Source organism: Dermacentor silvarum, chromosome 9, assembly GCF_013339745.2.
Source record: "Dermacentor silvarum isolate Dsil-2018 chromosome 9, BIME_Dsil_1.4, whole genome shotgun sequence".
Classification (NCBI taxonomy): Eukaryota; Metazoa; Arthropoda; class Arachnida; order Ixodida; family Ixodidae; genus Dermacentor; species Dermacentor silvarum.
This window is the reverse complement of record NC_051162.1, coordinates 21512179-21536362: the sequence shown is the minus strand read 5'-3', so window position 1 is coordinate 21536362 and position 24184 is coordinate 21512179.

Sequence of the window (24184 nt, the reverse complement as noted above, 5' to 3'; positions counted from 1 at the left end):
CCTAATGGTCCACCGGTTATCCATCCTGCGCATTACATGGCCTGCCCAGCTCCATTTCTTCTGCTTAATGTCAACTAGAATATCGGCTATCCCCGTTTGTTCTCCGATCCACACCGCTCTCTTCCTATCTCTTAACGTTAGTCCTAAGATTTTTCGTTCCATCACTCTTTGTGCGGTCTTTAACTTGTTCTCGAGCTTCTTTGTGAACCTCCAAGTTTCTGCCCCATATGTTAGCACCGGTAGAATGCAATGATTGTACACTTTTCTTTTCAACGACAATGGTAAGCTCCCAGTTAGGATTTGGCAATTCCTGCCGTATGCACTCCAACACAATTTTATTCTTCTGTAAATTTCTTTCTCGTGATCAGGGTCCCCTGTGAGTAATTGATCTAGATAAACGTACTCCTTCACAGACTCTAGAGGCTGACTGGCGATACTGAATTCTTGTTCCTTTGCCAGGCTATTGAACGTTGTCTTCTGCATATTCATCTTCAACCCAATTCTTACACTTTCTCGAATAACGTCCTCAATAATTTGCTGTAATTCGTCTCCATTCTTGATGAATAGGACAATGTCATCTGCAAACCGAAGGTTGCTGAGATATTCGCCGTTGATCCTCACTTCTAAGCCTTTGTCTAAGAGCTTGAATACTTCTTCTAAGCATGCGGTGAATAGCATTGGAAAGATGGTGTCTCCTTGCCTGACCCCTTTCTTGATAGGTATCTTTCTACTTTTCTTGTGGAGAACCAAGGTAGCTGTGGAATCCTTGTAGATGTTTGCTAAGATATTCACGTGTGCCTCCTGTACTCCTTGATTACGCAATGCCTCTATCACTGCTGGTATCTCTACTGAATCAAATGCCTTTTCATAATCTATGAAGGCCATATTTAGAGGTTGATTGTACTCCGCTGATTTCTCGATTGCCTGATTGATGACATCGATATGATCCATCGTAGAATATCCCTTCCTGAAGCCAGCCTGTTCTCTTGGTTGACTCAAGTCAAGTGTTGCCCTGATTCTATTGGAAATTATCTTGGTGAATATTTTATACAATACTGAAAGCAAGCTAATGGGTCTATGATTCTTCAATTTTTTAACGTCTCCCTTCTTATGGATTAGTATAATGTTGGCGTTCTTCCAGCTCTCTGGTACACTTGCAGTTGTGAGGAATTGCGTATAAAGGGCCGTAAGCTTTTCAAGCGTGATATCTCCTGCATCTTTGATTAAATCTACTGTTATTTCATCTGCTCCAGCAGCTTTTCCCCTGGTCATGTCTTTCAAGGCCCTTCTAACTCCATCGCTAGGTATAGAAGGATCCTCTGTATCCGGTTCATCACTGTTTCGAATGAAAGTAGCTTGGCTGTTTTGGGCACTGTACAGGTCAGTATAGAATTCTTCCGCTGCTTTTACTATGTCATCGAAATTGCTGATGATATTACCATGCTTATCTTTTAGTACATACACCTTGCCTGATCCTATGCCAAGCTTTCTTCTTACTGTTTTAATGCTGCGTCCATATTTTACGGCTTGCTCAATCTTTCCCACGTTATAATTTCGAATATCCCTTACTTTCTTCTTGTTGATCAGTTTTGACAGTTCAGCGAATTCTATCTGATCTCTTGAGTTGGACATTTTCATGTTTTGTGGTTTCTTTATTAGGTCCTTTGTTTCTTGGGAGAGCTTACCTACTGGTTGCCTTGGTGCCTTAACTCCCACGTCAATTGCTGCTTCTGAGATCAACCAAGTTAGGGTTTCATTCATTACCTCTATGTTGTTTTTATCTTCCTCTTCTAAAGCTACATATTTTGTTGGCGAGCACCAGCCTGAATTGGCCTGCTTTTACCCTTACTGCCTCTAGGTCAGCCTGTTTTCTCTTGACTAATTTCGCTCTTTCTCTCTTCAAATTGAGAGAAATACTAGACCTCACTAACCTATGGTCACTGCACTTTACCTTACCTAAGACTTCTACATCCTGCACTATGCTTGGATTGGCAGAGAGTATGAAATCTATTTCATTCCTTGTTTCTCCATTAGGGCTTTTTTGCAGGTCCACTTCCTGTTGCTGCGCTTCCTGAAGAAGGTATTCATTATTCGGAGCTGATTCCTTTCCGCGAATTCTACTAACATCTCTCCTCTTGCTTTCCTAGAGTCGATGCCGTAGTTTCCAATTGCTTGCTCACCAACCTGCTTTTTCCCTACTTTTGCATTGAAGTCGCCCATGGCTACACTATACTGAGTTTGCACCTTTCTCATTGCTAATTCAACATCTTCATAAAACTGTTCTATTTCTTCATCATCGTGACTAGAGGTTGGGGCGTAGGCTTGTACTACCTTCATTTTTTACCTCCTCTTCAGCTTTATTACGATGACTGCTACCGTCTCATTTTTTGCTGTAGAATTCATCAATATTGCCCGCTATGTTGTTATGTACTAGAAATCCTGCCCCAGATTCTCTCTTACCTGGAAGACCTCTGTAGCAGAGGACGTGGCCGTTAGTCAGCACTGTGTAAGCCTCACCAGTTCTTCCAACGTCACTAAGGCCAATAATATCCCAGGCAATGCCTGCTAATTCTTCAAATAGTCGTGCTAAGCTAGCCTTACTCGAGAGGGTGCGCGTGTTGAACGTTGCCAGGTTCAGTTTCCATTGGCGGCCTGTCCGGACCCAGAGATTCTTAGCACCCTCTGCCGCGTAGCAGGTCGGACCGCCGCCTTGGTCAGGTGCTCCGCAGCCACTGGGGACTGAGGGCCATGGGTTAATTGCCGGAGTCATGAGGGAGGTAGTGGCCCAATACTGCACCATGGAGGCCAATTCCTGTTCTGGTGAGGGAGTGACTTTGATGAAGCTTAGTGGTCCTTCCTAGTTTGGTTGCACCTTGAAAGGTGTAGCCCCACTAGCTCTCGGCAATATATCTTTTTTTTTTTCCTTGCCGGTTTCAGGCACCTCTTCATGCCTGAAAAATGCGGTGGACTGGGGTAGGATTCGAACTTGTGACCTTCAGATTTGAAGCCGGGTATTCTACCTCTGCTCCACGCCACCACTCCATTTTGTCTATAAAGACCACTTAAGGCCACTATGAAACATTGCATGGCATGTGATGGCTTGACTCTTGATTATAACACGAGCCTTTTCTTTCATGTGATTGCTATACATACATGAAGCGCAGTCGTGTTAACAGCGATGTAGAATGCTTTTTTGGGTGGATTTTTCGGAGAATGGTGAAAGTTCTTTTTGTTGAAATGCATAAAATGCACAAATTTTGTTAAATGCATAATGCATAAAAACTCTTTTTACACATTACTGCAGTACACACTTTGAGTAGCACAATCAACAGAGGAATAAGAAGCTTGACGAAAGCATCGCATGCAGTATCCGATTCTAACGTACTTATTTATATATAAAGTTGGCACCAATTACCAATATTGTTGTTTCGTTTACAACAAAACGTTTGCCATGACTAAATACTAAAGGAATGTTAAGTTTGGAGTGAAGCGTCGTACAATTAAAAGTTTCCATACTGAATTTGCAGACATTGTTTTTACGCAATATTTAGGAACAGACACGGCGCACCTCTGCTTTGCAAAAGCAGTAACCCCTGTAACTCTATATAGCGTCAATATCCAAGCAGCAAATTTTCACGATGACGCAGTTTCGAAAAAGAGACGGCACTTTAGAGGTAAACGCAGAAAGCAGCCAAAAGATCCTTCAGGAAGTACGGCTGGCGCACCCCATGCATCGAGCATGCACGTGCGAACGAGCGCACGCGGCAGGCAAGTGAGCCGGAGCGAGCGGCGTCCTGGCCGTGACGTGACTCGGGAGAGGGCGCCACTCCAACTTCTCGCCGCTACTAAACAGCCTTTTAGAGGCGCCGATCTTTGCTGCGGGCGCGGCTTCTCTGTCGAGATTGCTTTTCGGGCACTGTCTTCCGCAGTTGGTTTAATATTTATATCAGCAACGCCTCTGAAAACTGCTTTAATTTGCTGCCACAATACGTAGTTCGTAATGACATTTTCTTCACAAACGTACCGTCTGGAAGAGAGGATTCGCAAGAGAAATCGGAAGAACTAGTCAGTCATGAAAGTTTATTCACGGAAGCAAATAGAAATGTCATCGCACTGAGGACCCTCAGTGCTGCTGGAACACATAGCAGCCATCCTGGAAAGGTCCCTCGAAAGTGAAAGAAACAAATAAAAGTGAGCGAAACCTGCATCACCAAAGGTATGGTAGGTTTAAACCAATTAAACATAAATGAAAAGGAGTATGAACCCCCCCCCCCCCCCCCCCAAAAAAAAAAGGATTTAGTGAAAAGGCATTTAAGAAACGAAAAAACGCGACATATAGCCGAACCAAATGTCTAAGGCATCTAAATGCCAAATGTCACATGTTTAGGAGGTCCCGATACAGTCTTTGACTATGGGACCTCCTTCTGTATACTAAATACTTGTAATATCTCCCAACCTTTAATAATAATAAAATTCTGATTCTGATTCTGAAAAAAATGGAATACCGATCGACCAAAAGTTCGAGGCACCAAAGGTCAGTATTAGCATGGTGGGATGCGTCTCGACAGCATTTATTAAAACAAACTTGGCAAAAGCACTAAAAAAAAGATGATGAAAGAGAGGAAATGAAATCTGAAAGAGAAGTCCGCTAAGAAAGAAAAGACAGGTGTCCAAGGCGGCAAGGCAGGCCAACAAGAGCAGAGGACAGGCAGGTGCGGTCAGGTAGTGGGCAGGTGGCCGAAATAGTCCAGGGGCATGGGTCGTCGGTGTTGTGCTGGGAGATGGCTGGAATCTGGGGTACAACTGAATATTAGGCCGAAGTTAAATCGAAACAGAAGAAGCACCAATCAATATGATGTACCATAAAAGCAAACGATGAAGAAACCGAAAGGCGTGGTCAGGGGGGGTGAAACGAATGTGATGATGATGGCAAGTATGCGGATGGAATTCAGGCGTTCCGCCAATAGTGTCCCTGTAGCATTGCTCCACCTTGGTCGGCGTAAGAAAAGACACTAAATAGCGAAAACTGAATAAAGAGACGAAAGAGAAAACCGAATATGTGTGGGTGGGAGTGAAAGAAAAGGAACGCATGCAATGCAAAGTAAAATAATCAAGAAGGATCCGGGAAGGTTAAATAGGAAATCAGGCGATAAAGACGGATTAAAAGTGCTCTCTTTCGTTGGCTAATTACAAGGGAAATGTAGTGTGCAGGTGTGAGAGAGAAGTCGCAGGGATCTTTAATTAAACGAGCAATCTCGTAAGTTAAAGGGCAATGAATAAAGTAATGGAGTAGGTCGATGCTTGTATCGCCGCAGGTAAGGTTACTGTGATGAGATAGATGAAAGCGGGAACAAAATAGAAAGGTAGGCGGGCGTGAGAGGTAAGTAGTTGAGCGAGTGGATTACGTGGCGGGAAGAAGGCGGGTATATTTAGGATGTTCGGCACCCAGTGCTAAAGCACCGTCTCCGAGCTATCGCGCGACCAGGCAACACTCCACTGGGCGTACGAGGACGCACGCATTTTAGTCTTGATAGAGACCTGTGTAGATAGAATGAATCTAGTAATTCCACGTGATGTGGCGGAACTGGCGATGCTGTCAGCAAGTTCATTGAAGTCAACACCCTGATGGGCGGGCACGTGGAATAACACTACACGTCGTAATGACATTACGTAAAGGAGGAGCTGCTTAATTTCGTGGAAATAGGTGTTCGTGGTGGTCAAAGCGGATATGGCATGAAGAAGCGAGAGGCAGTCGGGATAGATATGAAGCGGGGTTACATGAGGTAATGAGCGGACATAGCTGAGAGCCTCTAATAGCGCGAGAGTTTCAGTAGCCTAGGCGCTAGGCGCTAGTGGCCCCAATGATCTTACATCCACCTATTTTTGTGATATGACCATAAGGATCAAACAACAGCAAAGCAGAACCAGCGGAGGAAGAGGTGTAGGATCCATCGGTATGCAGGTGATATACAGGCAAGGATGTTACCGCACGGACTTGATGGAGTTGGATAGCATGAAAAGGAAAATGGAATTTAAGACTGGGGTGGGTTAAGAGGATACTGGGTGTGAAGGGGTCGTACGTAGAAGGGCCATAAAAGGTAAGGATTTTAAGAGCGAAACGTGAAAACTGAGCATTAAACGACCCAATTCAATGGGAAGGGGGAGAGTATGAGCAAGAACCGGGAGGGAGGAAGTGCGGGTGGTGCGAAACGCGCCAGTCATAGTTAGCAGGAGAGTGCGCTGGATAGAGTTTAATTTAAGTTTGAGCTGCGATGTAGGAAAGGTCAGCCACCAGACAGGGGAGGCATAAGTGTTGTACGGAAGAAGCATCTGATGGTAGATTAAACGGAGAACGGAAGAAGACAGCGTGTAATGCATGCGGATTAATAGGAGGAGACGGGAGGAGAGAAGATCAGATTTGGGACGGAGGTAATTTAAATGATCATTAAAGGTAAGATTCGTGTCGAAAATAACGCCCAGAATTTTAATGCTAGTTTTTTTAATGCAAGGTAGTGCCGTTGACACGAACGATGGGATGACGGGTGCATGATGATGATGATGATGAGTGACTGTTGGGAAAGTATAGAAAATATGACTTATCGGTGCTGATTGTAACTTTACATCGATACACCCAAGCAGAGATAAGATCTAGAGACTGAGAGGCTTTCGCTTCAAGCTCTAAGCGACTTGCTGCGGAATTGACAAGCACCGTATCGTCTGCATATGCTTGAGCGCATACATCTTGCGGAAATGGGATTTCGAGCAAGCCGTACATAACAACATTCCACAAAAATGAGCTGATGGGTGAACCTTGGGAGCTGCCCAATGTGGGATAAGCAGATACTTCTCCAGCCTGCGGACGAAACGTAACAGTTTGATTTTGAAGGAATGAACGAAGAAGATGATAGAGGTTGTTAGGGCAGTTATGGGAACGTAGAAAATGTAACACACCGGGTGCCAGACGCTGCCAAAAGCGCCTTTGAAATCTAAACAAATGAGTAACGCGTGGAGGTTTTTATCTTTAAACGAATCAAGAGTCTTGCGGAGGCGGTAGAGGGCGATGGGTGCTCTTTTACCATGGGTGAATCCAAACGAATTTTTGTGAAGCAGGTGGGAGTAATGTAAGAAAATGTAACGGCGGGAACTTAATAAACGTTCTAAAATTTTGCCGAATAATGAATTCATTACTATGAGTCGATAAGACAAAGGAGAGTCGGGAGTGTGGTTGGGTTTTTCTATGAAAATAATAAAATTATGGGGTTTTACGTGCCAAAACCAGTTCTGATTATGAGGCACGCCGTAGTGGAGGTCCGGAAATTTAGACCACCTGGGGTTCTTTAACGTGCACCTAAATCTAAGTACACGGGTGTTTTCGCATTTCGCCCCCATCGAAATGCGGCCGCCGTGGCCGGGATTCGATCCCGACTAATACGTGCTTTGCGCCAATGGGAGGGGAAGTAGGATAAATTTAAGCACTGATTGAACAGGAAGACGAAAAAGGCCAAATGGCAGTTGAAAAGAGTTTTTAACATGAGCAAAGTGATACCATCAAGTCCGGGTGAAGCATTTTTATTTCCAGAAGTAAGAGCATGTTCTATTTTCCCAATTGTGATAAGGAGTGTCAGTGATAGCTCGAAAGCGTGTATGATAGTCGTCATCTCTTCCAGGTCAATCCAAGGAAATATATGCCGTGAGTAAAAACTTGGCCCAGTCAGGAACGCAGGTGTCCACCAGGCTTTATTAGGTCGCGGTTAAGGTGTAACCCAACGCGAGTGAGTATTATAAAGCGTGTCAAACATGAGGTAAAACCTTGCGAAAATTAGGTCAAGGGCGTCGGAGGAAGAAAGCGTCGTAGTCACTACCCTGTCTAACCTAGAGGATTGCACTAACGAATCTAAGAGCTTAGATGTGCCGAATTTGGTTAATCTTTTAATATTTGGTTTTAATTGTCCAGAAAAAAAAACTTTATGAATTTGTGATCGGAGAGCGTTTCGCAGTCCTCCACAGCCCAACTGTAACCGCAGGAGATAAGGAGGCGAAAGAAACATCAATCCAACTCTGTGCAAAGTTGGATTGAAATGTAGGAGGCGAGCGGCGGTCATTTAATACCCTGAGACGATTAGAGGCAGCGAATTGTGTAAGCTGCGCCCCGCGAGAATAGCCGCCCACCGCACCCCAGAGCTAGTGCTTAACGTTGAAATCGCCAGCCATGGTCACAAATGGCGTGGGAAGCTGGGTAATATGGATTTGAATTTCATCAAAGAGCGGTTCGAGCGGTTCGTGAGGGGGTGCATAAACAGCCACGATTGCAAAAGAAAGAGATGGAGCGGCACAGGTGACAATTACATAGAGAGCGCTGGTGTGAACAAGAAAAATGTAGCCATTTTTCGGGACTAAGAGAACCAATCGAGGCAGAAGAGGTGACGCGAACTTGGAGTGTATGTGGGGGAGGTGAGGGAGAGAGTTGCCTCGAGTGTACGGTTAGGAAATAAGGACAAAGTCGATATCGTGCTCTGTTATGTAGTCCGCTAACAGTAGCGTCGGCTGCCGGGAGTGTGCCAGATTAGCCTGTAAAAAGTGTGATTGAGGTACTGTTAGCCATGTCGGAGAAAACAAGCAGGCGGGGGAAAAGAAAATATCCACGAGCTACTTAGTGTGCACCACTTAAGAGTGCACCGCCACGGACCACAAAACAAGTTAAAGAAAAGGGAACGGGAAAATTGGTGCAAAGCATGTAGGCGGGCGAGAGTGAATGGGAAGTATATGGAAGAAGTAAGGTGCAAGACGGAAGAGTGGAAGAGAGTAGGGGGCTAGTAAAGAAAATGAACAAAAATTAGAAGTGAAAATAATGAAAATTGCACAAAGAAACATTGAAGTGTGAGGGATGAAAGAAAATAGAAAGAAAAAAACAAAAGTAAGAACATAGAGGCTGAGCAAGCCAGAGGGGCATGCATACCCGCCAAGAAGGAAAAGGGGATCGCGCGGTGGCACTTAAAGACGGACTTTCCGTGCAAACACGGGAAAGAAAATGTGCGTGCACATCGAGCATCGAACCGAGTCCGCAAAGGGAGCCACCCGCGACCCGTGAGACACAGGAAAAGGGAGTGAAGGGCAGGCTACTCATAATGAAGTGCAGGCACACGCATTCGCGCGATCCGCTGTAACAGCATCGGACACGTGGCACCCCCAGTCGGGTGCAACGATGCCCGATCCAGCCCACGGCATTCGGCGCACGTCACCACCGCGTCGCCCACACGGGCCGAGCATGTTTCCGCAAGCTGTGGACCAGCGCATTTTTTACATTGTTCCTTCGAAGGATCCGATTTATGCGGACAGGCACGTCTGGAGTGACCAGAGGTGGCGCAGAATATACAGGTCGAAATGTGCAGATCTTCACGCACAGCGACCGAGGTGCAACCAATCATTATTCTGCCACGGGCGATGAGGGAGAGGAAAGCGGCCGCGTCGACCTCAAGCACGTTAGTGTAATTACCAGCTCGTTCACGGAACGACACTCGAGCGTGACACGAGTCGGGATTGAATTGTAAGGTCGGGTTAGTGAGGTTGTGACCAGAAACGTCCGGGTCCACACCGGATACGCGGACATGAGGGCGGCGCTTTACAGCTACTCGCACTGAGATGGCAGCAGAGGTGACTGGGTGACGTTCAAACGAGGATTTAATCTGGTCCAGAGACTGCTTATCGTCAGTGAAAACCGTGATTCCATGCCGGGTATGGTTCATGCTAACGTCACCTATTCCCTCAGTGACGGGGTCGAGGTTAGAGTTTAAAAGTCAACCTCACGTGCCGGTGCTGAGGAAGGAGCGATCGGCGTGAGAAACATAATATAAGCATGCTCTCGCCTGCAGCCAACGTCAGGTCGTGAAGGTACAGCCAAGTCGGGGTCATCCTGCAGGACCGCACTGTGAGCCGGTACAGCAGCCTGGCGAACCGTTGAGGATGGAAGAGGCAGGCCAAGGTTCACCGCTTTTGCATACTTTCTGACCGAGGAGGGCATCGGCGCAGCAACCACCGGCGCAGCGCAGACGTTCAAGAACCTCCACAAGTCGCTTGTCATGCTCTTCTTGTTCTTTGCCAAAAACCAGAATGTCGTCTATCATGTTGATGACGTTCGGTTGCCCCTCCAGAATTCGAGCCATTTCTCTCTGAAAATACGCCGGTGCTGAAGTCAGGCCAAAAGGTAGACGACAGTAACAGTAGCGTCCAGATGGCGTAATGAATTTTGATTACTCTTGGCATTCTTGGGACAATCGCACTTGGAGCAATCCTGCTGTCGCGTCCAGCTTCGCGAACGCTTTGACGTCGCCCAGTTGCCCGAGCAACCATTCGACCGTTGGAAGCACGTGCTTTTCACGAAGAACTTCTGTGTTGAGCTTTGTTAAGTTCACACATATTCGTATGCCGCCTGATGCCTTCGGTACTGCAACCAGACTGCCACACCATGGCGTCGGCTTCGTAATGCGCCTGATGACACCTTGTTTGTCCATCTGGTCCAGCTCCTACTTTACCTGGTTGAACAGTGGAATGGGACATAGGCGCTGACTACGGGGAGGCTCTGGGGCTCCAGCCCCCCCCCCCCTCCCCCCCCCCCATTTCTCGCCAAAGTGTCATCACCAGAGTTCTGTTGCCCACATCATTTGCGGTTTCTTTAGAGTTGCCTCAACGTTTCACTCAAAATTTTATTGTGGCTGAAAGCTTACTGCTTCAGCGCGGACTTGCACGGCTTTACATTCATACTTTCGCTTTATTTCTGCAAATCCTGACCATAGGACGACAAGCGCATTCTTGCCTAGAAGCGCCAGCGGCGGTTACCTCATAAGCATTTTTTCTCACTTCAACATTTTTTTTTTAAATTTTGACTGTGAACACTATACACACACATACAATATATTTAAATATATACAGAGGAATAAGTTTCTTACATTTTTTAAAGAGAAGGATTTAGCCAAGTAACAATTATTTCTAATTGTAAGGATAGGTTGTGCCTGGAGAATGAATACGTTGTTCTATGTTCACCTCCAATTAGCCCTGCCATGCGCTAGCGTATTCCTACTTGCGCCTGCAAGTTGGAATACGCTTGGAATACAGGGATAATTGGAGATCGCAGGGAGAGGCCTTCGTCCTGCAGTGGACTTAAAATATAGGATGATGATGATGATGATGATGATGATGATGATGATGATGATGATGATGATGATGTTCACTTCTCACCCGCCGCGGTGGCTCAGTCAGCTAAGGCGTTGCGCTGCTGAACACGAGATCGCGGGATCGAATCCCGGCCGCGGCGGCCGTATTTCGATGGAGGCAAAATGCAAAAACGCCCGTGTGCTTGCGTTTTACTGCACGTTAAACAACCCCAGGTGATCAAAATTAATCCGGAGCCCTCCACTACGGCGTGTCTCATAATCAGAACTGGTTTTGGCACGTAAAACCCCCAAAAGAAGAAGAATGTTCACCTCTCTTCAAATTGCTTTGTGTGCTTTTTTTGACCCTGAAAAAGAAAAACCTGCAGTCTTCAGTGGCCCCTTTAGCAGAGTCTTTTATCAGTGGCGTGTGAAATGCACATGAATATTGTGTGTCTGAGTATTGCTACTGTTTCCAGTAGGCAATGCTAACGACTCACGAAAAAAAAAAAACCAAGAACTGTTCTAATAATTTACAACATTTATTAGGGATGGAAACATCCTCACATGCCTGCAGCGGTCATAAATAAAAATAATTTACTCAGTAACCGAAGAGAGGCTAAGCCGGATCCACTCGCAATCAGAATCAATAGCCGCCATGCGCAGCAGCGCTTATACTCGCACTAAACGTAAAAAGAAGAAAAAAAGGAAGAGGCGCAGTGTCGCCCGAACGGCGAAACATCGATTGCAATAGAAAATTAATAGACAGCTATACGAAGTAAGGATAGTAGTTTTATCGGCCGTATAAACTTGCAAACATTTGCTTACTAACAGAATTATCAAGCATGTTGTCAGCGCGCCCAAGCAAACATGAACACAGCACACTCGATGACCTCTGACAATAACCGTCAAAACGCTGGCGTATGAAAGTGCGGCACCAGCCGCAGCAAGCAGTGATCTTCGTACTGTCTATCGCTTCAACGGAAACTGAGCGGCAAAAACACAACGCGCACAAAGGTATTAACCGTCTGCGGATCGCTTTCAAGATACCGCGCGCAGATTACCGCCAAAATAAAGCGCGCGACCCGCGTATGTAGTACTCCCCAGGCGCACGGACAGCCGCAGTCACTACAAACTAGCATATACGCGCCGCGCTTGTCCCCCCCCCCCCCTTTTTTTTTTTCAAAGCGCACGCTTTATCGATACAGTGACCGCGCGTTCAAGACTTGTACTCTGCGCATGCGCCGCTGCCTTCTCCTCTGAGCCTTGCAAGAACCCTAAGCTTAGCGCGCTGCCACTGCGCCGTCTATAGTGATGTCTTGTGAGCATTAGCAGGAGGCACCTTCGCGTTTGAGCAGGTGGAGAATCCGAGATAGGAGAACCAAGCGAAGCGCCTCACTTGTGAAATTAAGCGAGTGCCGGCCTGCCCATGCAGACAAGTTGATAACGACATCTGCGACCTGATCGGTCTGAACAGGTGAGTGAAGTCTTCCATTGTTAACGCATACCCCTTCGAATACTCGACGTCTTTAGTAGAGGTTCACTGTCGCAGTAAGCGTCGTCAGCACGAAAGCAATGCGAAGTGCATCGTCATGATACTTTGACTTGCGTTAACTATAATACAATACTCGCGCGACCGTACATGGTTCTTTATGGCAGCCTTGCGCATCTGGCGGCGTCAAAGTCGGCTACCATGTCAGCAGGAGCGCAAGTGCCCGCGCTTAAGCCACCCAGAGTGACCAAAAGTGGTCGGCGCTGACTGATTCCGAAAATTGTTCGATCTCGTTCTAATGGAGGGGTGCGTCTTTATGAACATTGCGTGGCGGTAAGTTTTAATAAAAGGAAAAAGTGGGAGCTATCGCATAGTTCTGAGCCGTTCTGTACCAGGACGGCAGTCTTACAGAGAGAGTGCTCCTACAATAAGGCATGTACGAGGTATTCAGTTGGCAAAACTTATCAGGCGCTAATACGAGCCGGGGAGGCAGTGAGGGAACCTTCAGGAACAAGTGAAAAGTGAACGTGCGCGGTTTTGATTGTGTAAGGCAATTACTGTGTAAGACAACTACTGTGTTTATGTAAGGATCGTGTAGGCGCGGAATGCTTGATCGCATAGAGAATCGGCCTTTGAGGATTATTCGTTCTCGCAAAATTGGTTCCCCGTGGCATATCTATTATTCCAGTTTAAGAAATTGAGAGAATAGCCTTTAAAAATAGCAACAGTTTGCTCAAGTGGCAATTGATTGACAAAATGGCTTTGTATGTACGTCACGGAGCGGCATATTTTCGAATGGTTTGGATGCTGATTAACGACACGCCGAATTACGAGCGTCAAAAACGTGGGCTCCTGACTGTGCAGCGTATAATTTATTCCACATCGACACGCCGAATTGCGGGCGTCAAAAGCGTCGTGGCCGCTTGGGCTGCCATATCGATTCCAGACGCGACACGCCGATTACGGACCCAGAAGTGTGCGTATACGTCTGCGTGGTATGCCGGGTTCCACCTTGGCCCTTGACATTGGGAGAGAGGATAATCTGCGGCTCTTCGTCCATGGTGAAAGGGACGCGGCCATGATTGTTGGGAGCTAAGAGCCTCGAATTCGGAGAACTCTACATAGCGGCAGTTTCCCTACATATGGAACTAGGGAAAGGAGAGGCTATTTAAGCGCAGGTTTTGGGCCCGGCTGAGCAGTCTAGAAGCTTATCCTGTAATCTGCGGAGAAGTAGTCAAGGAGCTAGCGCCGTCCAGTATCGCCTGGGCCGCCTAGCCGCGTCGGAACTCCAAGTAACTAGTTGATGTACGAGACGTCAAACCAGCGTCTGCAACGAAGTCCTCGGTAGTCCGCCTCAAGTTAGCTCAACCTGCTTGAGGGAAGTCGTCGGATCTAGACTCCCGGGAAACCCAGCCCAGCCATTCGCATAACCTCGACAAGATCGGACCGCCAGCCTTCTTCGGGAAAGCTCTGTGCACCGACTTCACGGTCTATGGACTTGCTGCTGCAGCCCGGCCAAGCGTATGACACCATTTGTTTTCTTTTAAACTTTGGCTTGTATTAACTTTGCTTTAGTGTTTAGTATATTCTTGTGTATTTGATCCTCGCACTGTTTCATTTTTATATCTACTGTTAATTGCTCGTATTTATTTGTCTTCATCATTGTGTTATATTAAGTTCAATTGTGTTAGTTTGTCTAGTGTATTTTATTTTATTAATTTGTGTAGATTTATCAGCCGATAAATGTCTTGTTTTTTTGTTTACTCCCGACTCTGACTCTCTTCACTGTGTTCGCTTGAGTACGGAACGACCAACCAGCTTGTCTACCCCGTCGATCGACTTCGCGCCGACGACGAATCGGGGACTGCTGTGACAATGTAGTTTGAATAATGTGTTCCAAAATGTATGGTCATGCTGCACAACGTATTCACAAACATTCTAACAGCCACACAACTTATTTCTATTTTCACAACAGCCGTGATCTGCACCTTTGTGGTAGTTCTTTAACGTGTGACACTTTGTTCAGCGTCCTCATGCCGCTCCCGTGCCCGAAAAGTCATTCCTGTGTCAAATTATGAGCCCGACCTCCTTCGCAGTGAAGCCAGCACACATTGCCATGACGAAAGTTAAAACGCGCATGCGAGCGCCAGCAACGAAAGTGGGTAGACACTCAGGCGTAAGAAAAAGCAAGCTGCATATTCGCTTGGCGCATCCCTCATCGAAACAATTCGTTTTCGCGGCTCTCGGCAAAAGAAACGCGCCGACTGCGGTTTAATGTACCGCGGTGTCACGGCGCCTGTAAACAAAGTAACTGCACCGTCTGCACGCCTGTGAGAGATCTAACGGGGCAATCATGGCCCGGTGGCACTTTGAGGGACTAGGAACAGGAGATAGAGCGTGTTATCTTATGCCACCGTCGTCCGGCACTGCGCTCGAAGAATTAAAATAACATGACGTGGGGATGTAGTTCACAAATGTAGCGCACGCATCTTCTTTTTACGTGAAACGTCTTATCTGCTTTACATTTTTGTTTGATGGCAATAATAATGTAGCTGCAGAGATCACAAGTGTCTGGTTATTCGCGACCGATGATTATGCTGTGATATTTTTGTTTGTGTTCTGCTTCTCTTTTATTTCAAAAAGAGAAAAGTCGACGGCGCAGTAATGATGACATCGCAAATTGGACAGCGCAAACAAAAATATCGCAGTAAAGGGAGTGCATCATCGCACAGCCTGATCAAACCGGACGTGCGCGCCTGTCAATGGTGATAACTGGACGGCGCGCCCTATACCTTCACGCTTGTTATGCTTCGGCCACGCGCTCCACTGTTCGCATTTCTTTTCATCGTGATAATACGTATGCCATGTGTATTCGCGTATAGCTTGTAGACAAATGTAGGTTGATCGTCCCATATTCGTTGCCACGTGAGGGTATAAAATTATTCTCATGCTGGTCGGCCATATTCCGAAGAAATGTATTTCTAATTTCAAGAAGACGCATGCCTTTATTGCAGAGCGCACTAAATGATATTATGGGTAGCCGAAAATTTCTACAGCTCATTGCCACAGGCGGCGCCGTCATTCAGACTTGGCAAATTTGATTTTATTTGTGTGTGAAAATTGGGGTTTTTTACCGCGGGATAATTCTTCATGCTTCCAGAAATAGTCAAGATTTTTTTGTCTTTTTAAAACCTGAGCAGGGTTCCCACGCGCTTGACCAACTCTGAATATGAATATTATACCAAACTTTGTATGTTTATGCGAGCGTCTATTCAGAATGTTATTAATTTCCCTTGCAGACTGTTCAAAAGCAATGGAAAAGTATCTGATCAGGAAACGGAAAGCCCCCGGTGAAGACTGCGAGGAGAGCCGTCCCTCACTCAGCATTTCCAGTTCAGTCGCTGAAGCTCCACCGCGCACTGATGACACTAGCACACCAAGCTCTGTGTGCACTGCAGAAGCCGGTCCTTCCAAAATTCGATCCATGGGCGAGGTTTCTGATGCACCATCTACAGAAAAACAAGGGCGGCGCTTTCAGCCTACCTGGAAAAGTACCTACAAGTGGTTATCTTACAATGTCCACAGCGACAAGGCATTTTGCGAGACCGGTTGCAGTTTCATCAGAGATGAAACTGCCTCTCCCTAACACTTCCCAAGACAAGGATTCTTATGTGGCATTTGTGAAAAATGGTTTCTCAAACTGGAAAAAGGCAATTGACAGATTTAAATCCCATGAGAGGTCTAATTTTCATAAGGAGGCATGTAATGCCGTCGTAGCTGCAAAAGGCAGCGCGAATGTGGCATATGTTTGCGCCAAGGGAAAGGCGAAAGAAATGGACGACGCCTGACAGGCTCTCCTAGCAACACTGTCGTCACTACTGTACCTGTCGACCCAAGGCTTAGCAATAAATGGCCACAAAGACACAGAGAGTAATTTGAGGCTGCTTTTGGAACTCCGGGCTAATGATATTCTTTCATAGCGATCGTGGCTTTTAATAACAAAATACAAATGGATTTCTCACCAGATTTTAAACGAGATGGTGGAACTCATGACAAATGACATCCTTCGTTCACTCACAGACGAAGTTCGTGCGGCAGAGCACTACGCTGTCATTATGGACGAGACAGCAGACATTTCTGTCAAAGAACAACTTTCAATTCGTTTTCGGGTGGTCACAGAAAGCCTGGAAGTAGAGAAGCTGTTCTGTGGGTTTTTCAACACGACGGACACCACAGCGACGAGCCTCTTTGCTATATTGAAAGACATTATTTGTAGATTTATTCTGCCAATTCAAAAGTGCCGCGGGCAGTGCTATGATGGTGCGGCAAACATGAGAGGAAAGCACAGAGGAGTACAAGCTCTCATGCAAGAACAGGAACCTCGCGCGCTATAGGTACACTGCCAAGCGCACATCCTGAATTTGGTTCTGCATGATGTCGGCCAGAAAGTAGACATGTGCCATGATTTTCTTTACGCCGTCACTGAACTGATAAACTTCGTGACCTGCTCTTCAAAGCGCGTTGCTTCTTTTCAAGAGATTCAGGTAGAAGAGGATGTGAACTTGCGAAAATTCTGCCCGACAAGGTGGACGCTAAAGGCTTCATCACTGCGATCAGTTCTGCCAAATTATAGCAGTCTCATAACGTTTTTCTCTGAAACAGCATCCGAAGAGCGAACTGAGGCCGGTGCGAAAGCCAGCGAATTTTTAAGGATGCATGTTCAAGTTTGATCGTTTTTCATGTTGAAGCTTATGACAAAAGTGTTTTCACGAATGGAAGCACTGAATACCGCCTTACAAAAAAGAAGGCTGACGTTTGACCAAGCGGAGGAAATGGTGAAATCCGTCACTGCAAGCGTCGCTGAACTGAGGCAAAGTTTTCCCTTGGTTTGGGAGGAGGTGTTAGCAGAGGCAGGAAAAGTAGGAGTTGAGGACCCGTGTGTTCCAGCTGCTAGGCGAAAGAAAACTCCACACCGCTATCAAGAAGGTTCCTCAGCTCACATGTTCACATCAGCGGAGGACATGTACCGCCAGAGGTACTACGAAGTACTTGACACTGTACTGTCCTCGCTAAGCGACAGATATCCACCTGAGATGTGGCAGCATATGTCACACATTGAGCAGTTTGCCACAGGAAAGCAAGACTAAGCATACATAACAAAGTTCTACGGTGACGACCTTGAACGAGGACGGCTGATTTTGCACAGAGACATGCTCATTGACATCGTAAGCCAACAAAAATCGGCACAATTGCACACATTTGAGGACGTCGTGCAGATGTTTTCGAGGGAGAAGGGCGAACACCTGCGAAACCTTTTGCCGGAAATGGCCAAGCTAACAAAAATTGCTTTGACCACACCGGTATCGTCAAGCACATCCGAGAGGTCCTTTTCTTGCCTTCGGCGACTGAAAACGTACCTGCGGTCGACGACTGGACAAGCCCGTTTGAACCATCTGGCCATTTTGCACACTCACAAAGAACTCTCCCGCAAAATCAATTTAAATAAAATTGCCGACGACTTCATTGCTAGAACAACTGCCCGAATGAACACAATTTCTCTCAAGGTGAAACCATCCCATCAGACAACGAAATGATGTCTTTAATAGGAAAGAGAAAGTTGCCAACTCACAAGTTAAAGCTAACCATTTGTATAAGAAAACAAAGCAAAAAGTTATTTCCAGGAACGAAAACGGGGTGCATGACAGGGCAAGTAGCGTGAGGCCTTTTGGGTACGCAAAGACGCTTCGTTGCGCTATTTCTAAAGCTTCCCAGTCTATGCTGTGCTTTTTCCTTTAAAATATTTATTTGTCATATGCTGCATTAGCTGCTCAAAAACGCAATCCACGCTCTTACTACTTCCTCTCGTGCCTTTCCCACTGTTGAGATATCGTTGTGTCTTATTTATTTATTTGTTAATATGACTGTATTTCTGCGCCTGATAATTTATTACTCTATCATTATTTATTCCGCCGCCGGGAAATAAATGAAACCAGTGGCATAAGGCATGCTTTGACAAGTAAATAAAGTATTGCGTCATGTAGTCACGTTGTTTTACGCTAATAATTGTAGTCATAAGTTGTGTACAGAAATTGTTATATATTGTGTATGTTTTATATATGTTATGTCTTATCTTTTCAACTGACCTTTAGTCAGGAAAATATTTCTTGACTGTGTTCTTGTATATTAAAACTTTCACAAATCGTTACATGGCTGTTGTCATTTATGTGTAGTTGTGCGACTGATAGGCACAAAACACACATATCCTCCTAACGTGAATAACTTAATCGGCTTTTGGCATGGCTCATCCCAGGGACGCGAGTCTCTTTGTGGTACGAGGGGACTGAGGTTACGAAATTGAACTATATATATATATATATATATATATATATATATATATGTAGGGGGGGCAACGAGCTTGCCTAAGCGGTCATATATATATATATGACCACTTAGGCAAGCTGGTCGCCCCCCCCCCCCCTCCCCGTGAAAATGAAAACTTTCCGCCTATGGAATGGGAGTTCTGCGAGGTGCACTGAGAGCAAATGGCATGGCATTTGGCTTGAGTCGAATGGTCTACTCCTCCACTACGGTACCAAGCCCTTCGAAGATGTCCTGTCCAGGGGTTGCGGCGCGTGCAGAGCTGGCTTGCTTTTCAGGTCACTGTGCGGCGTCGATGAACCTCATGACTCCCAATGCGAGGATGGCAGGGTAGCCTAGTAGAGGTGTAGACTCCGAAGGCATGACGTACACTGAGTGTACGCAGGTGCGGCTCTTCCACTGCAACGTAGCTGTGAATTGACCTGTTACTTTCAAAGGATAATTTCCTGGACCGGTCAGCTGACCCTCCGGTTTTTCGAGTCGCGACGGTACTTCAGAAAAAGTGCTTGGAACGACGGTTACTTTCGCTCCTGAGTCAACCTTGAACTTGAGTGGGACCCCATTCACGCGGACCCAAACAAACTTAGCATTTGCCTCATTGGTCTTGACAGCGTGCATCTCGATGGCGTGTGACTGTCGGCTTTGTGGGCGTTGTTTAACTAAACAAACTACTTGGAAGTGTCCTTCCTTTTTGCAAAACTTGCAAACAGCTTTGTTAGCAGGACAAAATTTCCGCTCATGCTCCTCTCGTCCTAAGAAGTGACACGATCAGTGCGCGCCGGCGAGGAGCGTTTCTCGTGATCCCGACGCTTGATTACGCGACTGCCTTCTCGCTGTCGCTGGCCTGCGTTCCTCTGCATCAATGGCGACTGGCCCAGATAACTGGCCAGTCGCCGTTAATGGCTTCGCGTTTTTCTCGATCGGCATCTTCTTGCAGCCGTGCATGCAGGAGCGCTTTCTCAAGCGTCAAGTTGGAAGTGTGGCAGAGTTGTTGCGATAACCTGCTGTCCAACCAACCAGCGCTAAATCGGTCTAGAGCGAGCCTGTCCTCGACGGACGCTGAGGCGTAGTTGCATCTTTTAACCATGTTTCGCAACGCGGAATAAAAAGCATCGACGCTTTCGTCTCCTTGCTGCGTCCGCTTGTGGAAACGATAAGTCTCGTGAACTTCGTTTAGCGCGTGCGCGAAATGCGAGGTTAACTTGCTTTTAGCAACGCTGTACGACTGAACTTCCTTCGGGCGACAAGTTGAAAGACGCCAGAACGCGTCGAGCTTGAACACCCATGCAATAAAGAAGCGTTCGAACCCGAACCTCGTCGGTAGCTTGGTGCAATCCTGTAACGTAGGCAAGTTTTAGGAGGCGTTGGCATGCCCTCGAACTTCTCAATCCAAGTAGACCATCTACTTGGGTCAGCGAAGTCGAAGCTCGGTGGCTGTTGAAGTCCTGGTACTCCGGCAAATGTAGCGTCCGGCTTGTTCGCCATTAGAGAGAGCGAACAGTGGCCACGTCTGACACCATGTACGATGAAGGGTGCTGACAGACGCTAGCCGCATCTACCCGAGTGACCCAGAGCCTTGTTTACCGAACGAATGCACACCTTTTTTAGGCAACCCCATTTATATAGAACGCATGGCACGTAGCGCCCTCTACAGTCTTCGCCCGGTTTTCGGGCGAAGGGACTTGTTGCATCTCGAAGAATTTGGACGGAACAGGCAGGGGCTGGGATAGGGGGTTGCTTTTCCGCGTCGCGGGACATCTCCAACTCCGCTGGGTTCGGTGGAAGTCCAGCAAGGCGGCGGCTACGATGAAGAACTTGCGGTCTAACCTCCGTCTTCGGGTGTCGATTACCCAGCACCTTCCACCACAACTGCTACGGGGAGTTGTGAAGAAATGGCTTTATTTACAGGAGATGGATGATGGTGATGGATGATGCCTGAAACAATGGCACAACCCACTGTGGGGGATAGACCACGAACCGGGTGGTATTATGATCGAAATTTAAAATAAATTAGTTTAGAAATAAATAAGTAATAAAAATTAAAGGGAAAAAATAAATAATTGAAGATGGGAAACGAACCGATAATAAAAAGAATTAAGCAGTCTATACTAAGTTAGTCAGCCTTGCCTAGATAGGAGTAGTAATATTAATTTAATAATTAATTAAATACAGTAAAAGATAGACGTATATTTTCAATAATACTATTAATACTAATGTAATTATGATTTTCTGACATTACTTTTTGAATTTGCTCAATCTATAATTTATTGAAAGATAAATAAATAAATCTTGGAAAGATGGGGAAATATTAATAAGGTAATCTTTTTGTGTCACAAAGAAAATTATAAATTGCTCGGCAAACATTCCCGTGGCTATATCCTAACACTGTGGCTCCAAGTGAGAGTATAACGGAACTGCTTAAAGGCAGTCCTAGATTGCGAAGTGGGATTTCCAAACATCGTTGTCGATGATTAGAAAAGCGCCAACACGATAATAAGAAGTGATCGATGGATTCTGGTTCATTGCAGATGGAGCATAATCGGGATGCCACCAGACCACATCTGTGCAAGTAAAAATTTAGTTGTGGAATACGGCAACGCAGCCTTGTAAATGTTACTTCGAATTGCCGGTTAGGACACCACTGCCGGTTCCAAGAATAATTTAGATGTATAAAGTCTGTAGATTTTGCTAACGCGAGGCTTTTCTTGCCTTCGGTCAAAGAAAACTGCGTATATCTGGCTGCAGTGATATGCGCAGTTGCCGGCAGCAGATATATTGCCGGACCTTTTAAAGAAGTTCGTGCTAAAGAATCAGCTATTTCATTAGGTTGGATGTCTCGGTGGCCTGGTACCCATATATATTGAACTAACCTTAAGTTGGGTGGAGCTAATGTATAAAACGCGTTTAAAGCTGTCGAATTAGTAGACGCGTTAAGCGCGCTGCATACAGAAAGGGAATCTGTGACGATAACAACTTTTGTGACATTTAGCGGTAACTTTCGCACTGCAAGAACTATTGCCAGAAATTCGGCCTGAAAAACTGATGTGTAATCTGGCAGGCGAAGTGAAAAAGACCAATCGAGGGATGGTGAGTAAATTCCCGCGCCTGCCTTCTCTTCACACGAGGAAGCATCAGTCGCTATTACATTTATTGAGAAATGGGACAAATAGTCTTGCAAAAGGGCATTAAAATATGTTGGTGGCAGCAGTTTTGCGTTATTGGGAAAATATCCGCAAATTCTATTTTAAGGGACAATGTGGACCTATCAAACGGAATGATTTCCCTAATGCGAACATTTAAAGGTGCTAATTGAACCTGCACAAATACAACCTGTGGGGTATGTAACCGTGGCCACGTGTTCTCAAAAAATAAATTTGGTTCCTTAATAAATAAATATTCTGTACGTCTAAGAGGAGATTCATAAGTCCTTAAGTAGGTTTGGACCGTAAGCATGCGGAATCTCGTGTGAAGAGACGGTAATCATGCTTCATGGTATAACACGTTATTAGCAACGCATTTAGGCAGACCTAAACATAATCGAAGAGCTGCTTATTGTAAAAGAACAAGTGGTCTTATTTTATATTTTGCACTTCCGGAAAACAAAATACAGCAAATTCTAGAATTGGTCGTACATACATACGGTAGATCATAATTAATGTGTCACTTCGCATACCAGAACGCCGGTTACTGATTCTACGTAATAAACCTACAGCTCGTGTCCCTTTCGTTGCAATATTTTCTATGTGAGAACGCCAGTAAAGTTTTTCATCATATGTTATACCCAGGTACTTAAGCGACTCTACCTGTGGGATGGTTCTCTGATCATATACTAATGATAAATGTATCGGCCCGGAAAGCGGAAAGACAAGGACTGCACTTTTGTTTACGTTTAGTGACAGGTGAAGGGTGTAAGGACATGTAAAGGGAATTTATGTCTCTTGCTGTCACGAAAGATGCGATGTCGTCTGCATAGACATAGAGATGAACTTTAACTCATCAAAAGGTTAAATAGTACAGGAGACAGAACAGCCCCCTGGGGCACCCCTCTTGTCTGATCGAACTTTGTTGAAGAAAAGCCGTTTTGAAAACAATAAAATTTTCTGTTTCTTAGAAATGCAAAAATCTATGTCGTTATATATTTCGGAAAATTGTAGGACTGTAATCTGTCCAGTAGTAGTGGGTACTCGACACTGTCATAAGCGTTTGCCACTTCAAGAGTCACTAAAGCACTCAATTCTTTTCTATTCCGAGCAAGTTGGATACGGCTTTCCAAGTCTACACGCGCACACCAAATGGAGAGACCAGGTCGGAAACCTACTTGACCTAGGCTCAGTAACGAATTTTTAGATATATGATCCATCATGCGATCATATAGAACTCTTTCAATAAGTTTTACCATATTTGACGTAAGAGAAATAGGCCGAATGGATGATGGATGATGGTGACTGCGCAATCCGGCCTCCAAGCACTTCGTTCTTATTTTCTTATCTTCTTTCCAACTGCTTATTGTATATTCGTTAAAATATATAAATTCCATATAGCAATATTCACAATAGCAGACCCACCGTAGTCACAGCTTTCGCTGGCTTCCATCGTCACAGTAGAGGAATGGCTCTGAATTTTACATCATAAGCGTTTATGGGCTCATTGCAATAGCCAGTTCGGCTCACGATTGTGTCCGCCGCCGCCGCCTCCACCGCCGCCTATGGGGACCGTAACCGCTATCGCCGGAAATGCGAAAAAAGTACCTGGTTCACGCCGGGATCAAACCCGTGCCCACTGCGGGGAGCCAGATACTCTACCACTGAGCCACGCAAGCGCTTGCGATCGGGCAGCGGAAAAATTACCTATAAACGCTCCCTAGGCAGGGGCGCAGGCGCAGACGACCCGAGCCTTCACCAGTATGCTGGCGCCATCTAGTTAATGTGCCTGCAAACGCAGCGTGCCCGACATGTAAGTTGCAGTTGTAAGGCTTGATCGGGCTCAGCAGACTGCTGTGCAGAAAGCAATACAAGGCGCAGCTCGCCGTCAACGCCGGGCGGACAGTTCAGATCGTTCTCGTCAAAACAAGGCGAACAGACTGCCGCGAAGGCCATGTTGTGTGTGATGCGGAAATTGGAGCTACTCTTGAGTCGCTCCACCAGCGTATACGCTGTGACTGCGCAGCGGA